Source organism: Peromyscus leucopus, chromosome 22 (assembly GCF_004664715.2).
Source record: "Peromyscus leucopus breed LL Stock chromosome 22, UCI_PerLeu_2.1, whole genome shotgun sequence".
NCBI lineage: Eukaryota > Metazoa > Chordata > Mammalia > Rodentia > Cricetidae > Peromyscus > Peromyscus leucopus.
This window is the reverse complement of record NC_051081.1, coordinates 33577696-33589240: the sequence shown is the minus strand read 5'-3', so window position 1 is coordinate 33589240 and position 11545 is coordinate 33577696. Positions and strand designations below refer to the sequence as shown.

Genomic DNA, 11545 nt, shown 5'->3' with positions numbered 1-11545 from the left:
AGAGCCTAAAAAACCATCAGGCTGCTGTCCCTCTGGCCAGCCCTGGCTTGTCCCCTCCCGGAAGATGTGTGCATTCATCATCCCCACTCACCATCTCTTTCCTGGGGGACCGGTGCTGAGGGCTTGAGCCACTGGGGACCAGCAGCTTGCAAAGGAACCTGAAGACAGCATCTGAGTAACCTGGGAACCTGGGAGTGTTTATCAGTCATTTGGGGGAGGCCCTCCAATAGACTTGTGTTGGTGGCTGTTTGTAGTTTTAAAATTGGGTTGGTGGGGGTGGGGACATCTTCAGCAATTTTCCTTATGGTGAGAACTTCTCTTTCTTCTGGTGGTGGCTTGAGGGGGGAACAATGAGGATGTTTATGATGGAGAGAGAGAGACAGAGAGAGAGAGAGAGAGAGAGAGAGAGAGAGAGAGAGAGAGAGAGAGAGAGAAAGCTGGACAAATGTGAACATTTTCCTGGGGATCCGATTTTTCCAGTTCCTTAAGTGGTACAATATTTGTATCTAAACTGAATAATATAAATTTGTTATCTGGCTGTGGACATCAAGCTCTGGCCCGTTGCCTTGAAAACTTTGAAATGTATGAGAGCTGAGATTCACAAGCGTTCTTTGAAACTCTGATCTTCAGAAACCTTTCATGCACAAACTCGTCCCCATAATCGTATGGATTTGGAAGTTGTTTCATGCTCCAACCCTACTGGAGCTCAGCTCCCCCCCCCCCAGTTCCTAGAGCACGCTGAAGGCTCTGAGCCGTGAGAAACAATCACGGTGGGACATTTACGCCCATGTGGTCTATGCTTCCTTCTCTGTAGAAACTTCTATGTTCCCATTTACATTTGTTCTGCAAAACTCAGCCGGGGAACCGCTGGGCCGGAGCACTGGTCCTGGGAAGGCCTGACCAAGGGCATGACGTGATTCAAGCCTAGCTGGAAGAGAACATACCTGGAGTTACCTGGAGTTCAGGGGATGGTGTCTCCCATTTCCTTCATATTCCAGAATCGATGGGTGAGGGTTGATGTGGGAAGAGCCGAGACCTATAGTGAATTTTCTAGAAGGTTATTGGCTTATTAAGCGTCTCTAAGGGTGTGTGGTGGTGGTGGTGGTGGTGGTGGTGGTGGTGGTGGTGGTGGGACTGGATCTTCCCTTTGAATGCTGAGTTAGAGCTGTGTGTTAAGGAGTTGACTGTCTTCCACTCCAAGCTCCTGGAGCCTTTGGCTGTCGTGGCTTGCTACTCTGTCGATGGCTGAATGGGGCTCTCAGTCCTCTGTGTCTTCATTCTCTGTCTTCACCGTTGCTTATGAGCTGTGTTCTGGAGCCCCTCTGTGGGCCTGCCTAGTTTCTGATGGGAAACTCACTATTGTTCATACCACGGTCCTTTATAGACAACGACCTTTCCTCGCCAGTTGCTTTCAGGATTCTTTCTTGGGTTCTAGTTTCCTGAGCCCTGATTATGGCATGCCCGTTGGATGGCTGTGGCTTGCTGACATCCTTCCCTGGTGCGCCGAGAAGTGGGTCTTCAGTAGGTGTGGCATTATTTCCCTTTGCCCCTGGCCCCAGACTCTGGTCCATGCGGGTCAAGTCTGACTCACTTGCTGGCCGCCTTACTCGGGGAGTGGCTCTCTTCTTGTGTTGGGAAAGGTTCACTCAAGTCCACACAGAAGATGCCATCTGGGTTCGCGTGGGTCAGATTGGGTTATCAGCGCAAGGAGGAGGACGTGCCAGGCTCCATGCCAGTCACCACATTTCTCCTCTCAGCACTTGAGGCTGCCACCCCGATGGAGTCAATTGCTCCCCTCAGAAAGCTGTTGGCTTCGACTCAAGCCCACCTCCCTCACCCGGGAATTTGGAATTAGGCTTCCTCTAGCGCCCCCTGGCGGGACCAGCGCTCTCTGCAGGTCGATCCAGTTCTCCATTCTCTCTGGCAAGCCGCTCTTGGAGCTTGCTCGGGAAGCTGCTCCTTAGAAACCAGGGTCGTCCCCTCCCCACCTCTCCCTCCACCCCCGGGCCACGGGGAGGAAAACGTTGCATTGCATGAGAGCCATTCCGCACCTAGGCTTCTTGGAGGCGAGGCAGCCTACTCCAGACCCCCCGCACGCTCTGCGTTCCTGGGTCTGCCAAGCTGACTCCTGTCTGAGAACTTGGAGGGGCCGCCTAAAAAAAAATCCTCGCTCTTTGAAAAGCTGTAGGCGGCCTCCGCCCCTCTCCTGCGTGCCTTGGGAGGCGGGCTGTTGAGGTTTAGAAGCGGGCTAGGCCAGGGGCAGGAGCAGCCGTCTGAGGGCGCAGTGAAGAAGCGCACACAGACTTCCTAATTTCCCAAATGTTGGCAGGGGAATGTGGCTGGGGAGGAGACCGCAATAGGCTTCCTGCTATGTAAATATCTCCCCAGGGCCTGCTTCGTTGTAAATCTAAACAAACCCCATGCTCCACCCCCCCACCCCCCCTACCTATTTAATCCTGACATCAACTCTACTGAGCGAGCAGTATTTTTAAACCCATTTTATAGACAGGAAAACTGAGGCTGAGCAAGGGTAAGTCCTGGTCAGAGGGCACAAGACAGCAACAGCAGAATCAGGGGCAGAGCTGTGGGCTCTGCCTGCTGCCTGCCCTACTTGGCCTCTCTCTGCCTGTGGAGGCCGTGCGCACAGGCTCACCTGCCTAGGGTCCCTGCCTCCGTCTGCTGCACACTCCTGGATGCGGCCACCACCCCGCGGAGCGCAGCTGGCTCTGGCATGCTTGTGTGCCACACCCCCTCCCCCCCACTCCCCAGGGGCCTAGAAGGCAGGTTGGCCGCTGGGGCATGCCCAGCACCCGGGGGAGCCACCAGGGGACCGAGGGGAAAAGTCTCAGCTCCGTCTCTCCCCCCACACAGGGACTTGGACTCCTTCGGAGAGCGGTTGCCACGCAGCGGTGTTTATTCAAGAGGAGCCTGGCGGAGAGCAGGAGTGTGCCGGGTCTTGGCTGTGGCCGCCTTGAGCCTGCTTGGACGGGAGGCCGTGGCCCGGGGCCCCTAAGCTGGGCCAGGCCAGGTGGTGGGTGCCCCCCACCCCGACCCTGCCTCCCTCCATGCAGGGACAGCATCGTCTCCAGAGAGAGAAGGGCCCTGGATTCCTCCGCTGACAGGGGTTTGGCCTCTGGATGGAGAGGTGAGAGATGATGGTGCTCCCGGAGCTGTCGGGAGGGGAGGACTGAGCTTCTGAAGTCCTTGGAAGGGAGGGGCAGACCCTGACCTGGAGCAAGCACAGCGCATGCCATGAGGGGAAAGGGAAGCTGTGTGACTGTGGGAGGTCCTTGTCCCTCCCTGGGTTTCTCTGAATGAGGCCAGACTTGCTGCTGGCTGACTGATAGGAAGCAGGGCTGCCCTGGGCTGTTGCCGTCTCCAGGGTCACGACCTTAGGTAGTGGGTGGTTCTCTTCTGGGCTGGATTCCCTGGGGGTGCCGAGAAGGACCGAGCCAGCAGTGGGTGGGGACAACGCTGAGCTCGGGGACCAGGGCGCCAGGTTACCGTGAGGGTTTGGGAACCATTCTGCTGAGTTTGAATTCGAACACCAGACACACGTGCTGGACGTCCGGGGCTTTGGCTTGGCCTTTCAGAGCCTCGGTTTCTTTGTATGTCAAGCCTCTCCTGACCCTGCTTTTGAGAGTGGAGACAAGGCTAGCCCATGGGCAGTACGGACCTTCTCATTTTGATGGCATCGTAAGGGTGGAGATCAGCTCCTTTCTTGCTGGACTGATCTTGGTCTCTCAACACTATGGTTCTGCTTGTCACCCTTCAAGAACGAGGCCCCCATGGATAGGGGATCTGGAAGGGTGATTTTGTTTATTTTTCTCTTGTCTTTTTTTTTTTGAGGCAGGGTCTCTCATGTAGTCCAGGCTAGCCTCAAACTTGTTATGAGACTGAGGATGCCCTTGAACTTCTGGTGTCCCTGCCTCTACTAGAGTGCTATGAACACAGGTGTGTGCCACTCTGCCTGACTCTCAGAAGGTTGGTTCTTTCTCAGAAGCGGGAGGGTTAACAGGTCTCAGAATCAGTGAGGTAGTCATAGACCACACTGGCACCTGGCCCCAGGTGGGGATGTTTTGAGTTTGGCAAGTTCTATACTGTTTCCTTCGCTGGTTGAAGTTCAGTCTGGAGAGCGGCAGATTTGAAGCAGGGGGCAATGTGGTGGAGGATAACAGGACAGGGGGACATCAGCCTGGGCTCTGAAGAGACCTGCCTCTGAAGGCAGCAATAACTTCCCATCATTCCCCAGGGCCACCATCACTGCAGACAGAAAGGTGTCCTGTTTATGAGGTCCACAAACAGGTTCAGGAACAGTAACAAAGTGAATGCTCATGGGGTCACTGCCCACATCAAGACAGACATCGCAGGCCCCCAAACCATGGGACCTTTCCATGTCCTTCTCACAGCCACCTCCCTACTAGGGCTCACCCGCCTTCTAGGGCCTCCTTATTTTATTACAAAGCCGTACCACTTATGTGTGCATTCCCGAGGACCCAATTCACGCTTGCCTTCCTTCTAGTGCTTTGTAAACGGCGTCATAGCCAGTTGTCTTTGAGGGCTTCCTCCTCTAACCTCGCTGCTGTGGTCATTCTTGGTACTGAATTCCATCATTTGTTTTCACTGCGGGGTCACGTGAAGGGTGAACATTTGGATGGCTTCCAGATTCGGTGGCGAGCCACCTCATAGCTGCTGTGAACATTCTCCGCCCCCCCCTTCCCCTGGATCATGTGGGTGGACACCCAGGACTGGCGTGGCTGGCACGGGGTGCACACGTCTTGAGCTTTGTTAGAGAAAGCCGATCAGGGTCCAGGTGGAGGCCCACGGGTAACTCGCTTGCAGCCAGCGTGGGTTCCCATCACCCTCCACCTGTACCAGCATTTGGTACCGCTTCTCATCTTCATGCACGCCGATCTTTGCAGAGCGGTGGCCACACCGTACTTCCAGTGTCTCCCTGGTCACCAGGGTGATGTGTACCCAGCTTTTCTTCTTGCCCGTTTTCCTTGGCCTGGAGGTCCTGCTTTCCCCTGGCTCTCTGCTTTTTCAGCTCCACCCTGTGTGCAGGCTGTGGGCTGAGGTTTTCCTCTCCACCTGCTCTTCCTTTCCTGGAGGGCTGCTCACCAGCCCATGTTTTTACTCCTCTGCTGCCGCAGGCCTGGGCTCCAGGGTAGTTGTTCTGGAAGCCGCGGTTTCCCCTTGGTCTGGTTCAAACCTTTTGCTTCTTGGCGCCACTCACCTTCCCTTCAATCCGAGGTTGGAAAATGATGGCATTCCACGAAAGAACTCTCAGTGTCCCAGGTAAACCCCGGCCTTTGACAAGTGGGTCCCTGCTAGGACAGTGGACAGTCTCTCCTCTAAAATTTTCGTTTATGACTGTTACTACACGTGTACGGATATGATATAGGTGTGTGAGTGCCCATGTGCCACGGCCCATGTGCAGAGGTCAGAGGTCAACTCTCCAGAGCCATCTCTCTCTTTCCACTGCAGATTCCGGGGATTGAACTCGGGTCATCGGGTTTGTGCTGCGAGAACTCTTACCCTCTGAGCCATAGTTGGCTCAATACTTTATTGCCCCGTGATTGGCCTTTAGTTTAAGAACAGAGCTGGAGTCCGAAGTTCCCCAAGGGTCTTGCTGTACCTTTGCCAGGAGCCCTGAGGAGAGTCCTGGAATGTGACAGGCAGGCATTCAGATGGCTTAGTGGAGGCAAGTTGCTCTGACTTTGCTTGGACAGATGTTTCATCCTGTCTCATCCTCTCCTATGCCTCTGAGAACCTGCCCGAGACCGTGGACCACAGCTGGATGATTTGAGGCCCCAGAGCCTGGGTGGGGATACTTGGATACCCAGCCATGCAGGAGGCATGCCAGGCACTGCTGTGCCCTGGCGACCACTGCAGAGGACTTGGTGGAAGCTGGAGAAGGAAGTTCCCCCATACCCCCTGAGGCCTTGCCAGCTGGTGACCACCCCGTGTCTGGTCGGGTGTACGCCCAGGATGGGCATCAGCTCCCAATGGCCTCGTGTTTGCATTAATGACCGAATGCTGTGTCTCCTCTGAAGTTCACACTGAATCCCTGACACCCCTTCACCATAAATTAGTGCTAGAGAAGGGCCGTTGTGGGGGGGTCATTAAGTTCAAAGAAGGTCATGAGAGTCATGTCCCCATGAAAGGATGAGTACCCCCCACAAGAAGAGACCAGAGAGCTTGTTCCTTCTCTGCTATGTGGGAATACACCAAGGAGAGGCCTCTGTAGCTCAGCAAGACCTCAGCAGGCGTGAATCATCTACCACCTTGACGTTGGCCTCTCCAGCCCGAAACCATGTGGAATTCTATCTGTTGTTTAAGGTCACACTCTGCAGGCTTGGCCAGAGCAGAAAGACAATACTCAGTGCCCCTCTACAAGGGAAGGGCATAGTTGACCCCCCCCCATGCCCTCCCAGCTTGGACCTTTGCAGCAGGTCCAGGCAGCTGTGTTCAGTGTCTTGTATGGGTTTGGATTCATCGTCTCTCATTTATAGTTGCCTCATCATGACGTGTAAAAATGGGCCACAGCCAACAGATTTTGAATTTTGTATATATAAAGAGAAGTCAGGAGTCCTGTTGCCCTGAGGGCCACAGCTCACCTGTGCAAGTCCTTCTGTGAATTAGGAAAGGATGCCTCTGTTCCTAATTCGTCATCAAAGGCCGTAATAAACGTCCTGCTGTGGCGCCTGCACTGTGAGTGGCATCCCCTTGCTTACAATGCTCTTGTGCAGTGCCCAGCCTGGACAGTCAAGCGTAGCGGCTACGTTTGTCCTGCACCTCTGTTGATTTTCACAAACAACTTAAATGCAGCTTTCCTCTACTCGTAGACTTAACTATCTCTCTTCTGTTTGGTTTAAGCGATGGGGATCAAACCCAGCTCCTCAGGTGCCCTAGGCAGGCTCTCTACCACTGAGTTGCATCCCTAGCTCAGTACCACTGAGCTGCATCCCTAGCTCAGTCCCGTATCTTTTGGCCCGTGGTTCTCACATCAGAATCCCCTAGGTGGGAGGCTGGGGAGGCTGTTCAAATTCTGTGGTCCTAGTCACATATGCATCCAGCCTCTCTTCCTGCCTCATCCTAGCCCCTCGTCCTTCATTCTCCCGAACACACACACACACACACACACACACACACGTACCGGAGGTCACATTCCATGGCTCTGTGGGGGCATAGAAAAAGGTAGGTGAGGTGCTGTTTATGGGTGTGGGGGGTGAGTGGGTTCTTGATGGCATGCTCGATCCTGTCTCCGGAGGTCATTGCAAGGTTAACGGTCTCTTTAAGTGAGTCTCCTGGAGCTTTTCTCGGCAAAGTGGCACCAGATCTGCTATTCCGAGTGCCCTGACCCAGCTTGCCAGCTGTCCCCTGCTCATCCCAGAAAACCCAGGAAATGTGGCTGTTGTGCTGTGGAGGGAGGAGCATCTTCCCTCTGCCTCCGACCGACCGCAGACACACCTCTCTGGAGCTTCCTGCCCCCAAAGCTTTCAATGGACCCAGGGTTCCCCTTCAGGAACTGCCGTTACTAAACGGTGTCCACTGTTGCCGGAGAGGGCTGGACACAGCATTCCATGATTGTCTTTTGTTTTCCAGCTCACGGGATTATACCTAGGGCCTCAAACATGATAGGCAAAATGCTTACCTTACGGTGACTTTTTATTTTGAGACAGGGTTACACTAAGTAGCTCAGGCTGGCCTTGAACTTTCCCTCCTCCTGTCTCAGCTTGCCATCAGGCCATTAAAAAAGTGATATATTATTTATATATTATATAGTATGTATTTTAATATATTATGTAATATGTGTGCTTATAATAATTTATATAATACATACATCGTGTATATAATTTATACATATATGTACAATTTATTTACTTTTATTCTTGGACAATTTCATACATGTATACAATGTATAGTGAGTCTATCTATCCCCAACTATCCCCTCCTTTCCTCAAACTCCCCAATATATCTCTCTTCTCTGCCTCATATCTTCTTTTTTTTTTTTTTTTTTGGTTTTTTGAGACAGGGCTGCTCTGTATAACAGCCCTGCCTGTCCTGGAACTTGTTTTTTAGACCAGACTAACCTCAAACTCAGAGATCCTCCTGCCTTGGCCTCCCGAGGGCTGGGATTAAGGGCGGGTATCACCACCGCTGGCTCCATGTCTTTTTTAACGACCCCCTGAGACCGCTTTGTGCTGGAATGTTGACTGCTGTTGCTGACTTGAGCTTGTTCGGGGAACCACAGCTGTAGTGAGTTCATGAACGCAACAGCTACAGAGACTATGTTCCTAGTGCTCCTCCTCCAACTCCTCCAGAAGAGTGTTCCCCAGTGCTCCTCCTCCAATTCCTCCAGAAGTGTTCCCCAGTGCTCCTCCTCCAACTCCTCCAGAAGAGTGTTCCCCAGTGCTCCTCCTCCAATTCCTCCAGAAGAGTGTTCCCCAGTGCTCCTCCTCCAATTCCTCCAGAAGAGTGTTCCCCAGTGCTCCTCCTCCAACTCCTCCAGAAGAGTGTTCCCCAGTGCTCCTCCTCCAATTCCTCCAGAAGAGTGTTCCCCAGTGCTCCTCCTCCAACTCCTCCAGAAGAGTGTTTCCCAGTGCTCCTCCTCCAATTCCCCCAGAAGAGTGTTCCCCAGTGGTCCTCCTCCAATTCCTCCAGAAGAGTGTTCCCCAGTGCTCCTCCTCCAATTCCTCCAGAAGAGTGTTCCCCAGTGGTCCTCCTCCAATTCCTCCAGAAGAGTGTTCCCCAGTGCTCCTCCTCCAATTCCTCCAGAAGAGTGTTCCCCAGTGGTCCTCCCCATCTCCAGCTCCTCCAGAAGAGTGTTCCCCAGTGCTCCTCCTCCAATTCCTCCAGAAGAGTGTTCCCCAGTGCTCCTCCTCCAATTCCTCCAGAAGAGTGTTCCCCAGTGGTCCTCCTCCAATTCCTCCAGAAGAGTGTTCCCCAGCGCTCCTCCTCCAATTCCTCCAGAAGAGTGTTCCCCAGTGGTCCTCCTCCAATTCCTCCAGAAGAGTGTTCCCCAGTGCTCCTCCTCCAATTCCTCCAGAAGAGTGTTCCCCAGTGCTCCTCCTCCAATTCCTCCAGAAGAGTGTTCCCCAGTGCTCCTCCTCCAATTCCCCCAGAAGAGTGTTCCCCAGTGGTCCTCCTCCAATTCCTCCAGAAGAGTGTTCCCCAGTGCTCCTCTCCATCTCCAGCTCTTACATTTTCTTCTTTGATGTGCCTAAGCCTTGGAGAACTTGAGATGGGTTGAGCACTCAACAACTGTTACATTTTCCGAGTACGCTTCTGTCTTTTGAAGATTTATTATTATTTAGGGGTGTGTGTGTGTGTGTGTGTGTGTGTGTGTGTGTGTGTGTGTGTGTGTCGTCTGTCTGTCTGTCTCGGTGTGCATATACGCGGGTGCCTGCAGAGGCCGAAAGGCGGGTGTCAGTTCCAGGCTGTTGTGAGCTGCCAGCCGTGGGTTCTGGGAACTGAGTTCAGGTCCTGTGCCAGACCAGCGAGCACTCTTAGTGACTGAGCCAGCACTCCAGCCCCTTGCCTACTCTTGATAACCTTGTGAAAGAGGTGTTTTTAATTCCACTTTGCTGCAAAACACAAGCTCACAGAGGTGTACGAATGTGCCTGAGGGTGGTCAGCAGGTGGTGTGTCTGTTGCCTCCTGAGTGACGACAGTCTGATATCCAGTACGTGTCAGCTTCCATGGAAACCACTGGCTTTGACTCTTCCGATGCAGAGCTGTGGCCTTGATTCCTTACCTAAGCTCGCTGAGCCTCCGTTGTCTCTAAAGTGAGGGTGGTAACATCTACTTTCTTGCTCTATTTCCAGGGTCAATGGCGCTCTGGGAATCATGTAGTAGAAGGCCTGAGGCAGAGCAGCCTAGGGCTGACGGACAGGAAGTTTCCTCAGTTAAGCTTTGCTTGGCAAGACTGTCCGTGATGACATGCTTTCCACCTTGAATTGATTCATTTATCTACACTACTAACATTTATTAAGTTATTGCTATGCACCAGGCATTGTGTTTGGCCTTTCGTATTCCCTTGTGAGTGTGCACATGTGTGTATGTGAAAGCGTGTATAGATACATGTTTGTGTGTGGGTACATGTGGAGGCCAGAGACCAGCCCCAGGTTTCATTCAGTAGGTGCTGTCCACCTTGGTTTTTTTGAGTCAGGGTCTTGTTGGCCTGAAGGTCACTGAGTAGGTGAGGCTGGATGGCCAGGAGCCCCAGGGATCCACAGGTCCCTGCTTTCCCATCACTGGGATTATGAGGCCACTGTGCCTGCCCCCTCCTTTTTTTTTTTTTCATGGGTTCTGAGGGTTTGAACTAGGATTCTCAGGACTGTACAGAAAGTATTTTACCAACCCCAGGCCATCTCCCCAGGACTTTCTTTAGACTCTGCAGGCGGCTAGCTGACCTGCCTCTTCTGTTATCTAAACAGCTGGGGGCTTACAGGAGTATCAGCTCCATCTCATCTCATGATGGAGGGAAAGTGTACCATCAGCTGTAGAGACGGTGCGGGGGTTGGGTGGGGAGTCCAGTTGTTTGTGGGGCCTTCCTCTGAAATGTCTTCTTGCCGGTCTGTAAGCCAGTCTCCGTGGACCTGGGATGCCTCCACACAGGCTGTGATGGGTCTGGGCATCAGTCTCCCTGGTGAGGGGTGGAGGTGACTTGGGACCCGAGTTAGTCGGCATTCCATCGCTGTGGCAAAACACTTGAGGAGACCGGCTTGAAGGACAGGTTGGTTTTTGGCTCACGGTTTCTGGGGCCCGTGGCCACGGCTTTGTTGTTTCTAATCCTGTGGGGAGGGGCGCATCATGGCAGGATGGACAGGGTGGGGCAAAGCTGCTTCTCCCATGGTGGACGGGGAAGAGAAGACACCGTGAGAAAGGAGCTGAGGTCCCAACATCCCTTTCAAGGTCATGTCCTCAATGATCTACTGCCTGCGCCTGACTCCTTAAAGCGTCCCCTCCCCCGCAGAGGCCACCCACCCCCCCCCCCCCCCCCCCCGTCTCCAGCTCCCCCACTCCCTGGCCTTCTCATGCAACCTTCAAGGAATCGTCTCTTCACCTCATCAGCTTCTTTCTCTCCCACCCACTCATCACTCATCCCCGTCCCCAAACAGCACAGTTGACACTGGATGTCTCCCTCAGTCGCTCGCCAGGTCATCTTCTGACAGGGTCTCTCGCTGAATGGGACTCTATTCGTCTAGACAGTTGACCAGCCAGCCTCGGGCCTCCTTCTCTCTCGGCCTCCCCAGCTCTGGGAGGGCAGGTGTGTGCTGCCATGCCCAGGGGGTTTTCATGTGGGTTTGGTTTGGTTTTGTCCTGCCCTGCCCTCCTGCCTGAGCTGTTTGCTGTTCTCTTTGGGACGGTAGTTCCCCGGGAAACGAGGTGAGCGGGGCCCTGGCCCTGGCTCTGTGGTCTGTGAGAGGCACAGGGGTGGTTTGCCCCTGAGGCTGACTCACTCCGGAGCCAATGATAACTTGGTTTCCTTTCTACTTGAAACCTGAGTCCCTTCTGTCCTGAAGCTTCATACCTGCAG

The 11545-nt window shown here is 53.6% G+C and overlaps 1 protein-coding gene across 2 annotated transcripts in view; it reads left to right on the top strand.

The window, feature by feature from the left end:
* Nucleotides 1–2554: 2554 nt before the first annotated feature.
* Togaram2 (TOG array regulator of axonemal microtubules 2) overlaps nt 2555–11545 on the top strand; it is a 62797-nt gene continuing 53806 nt past the window's right edge. Inside the window, exon 1 of one of the 2 annotated variants that reach the window (XM_028873886.2) lies at nt 2555–3145. The gene's annotated coding sequence lies outside the window, so the exon portion shown is untranslated. The remainder of the gene's footprint in view (nt 3146–11545) is intronic. The other variant, XM_037198064.1, reaches the window with a different exon arrangement.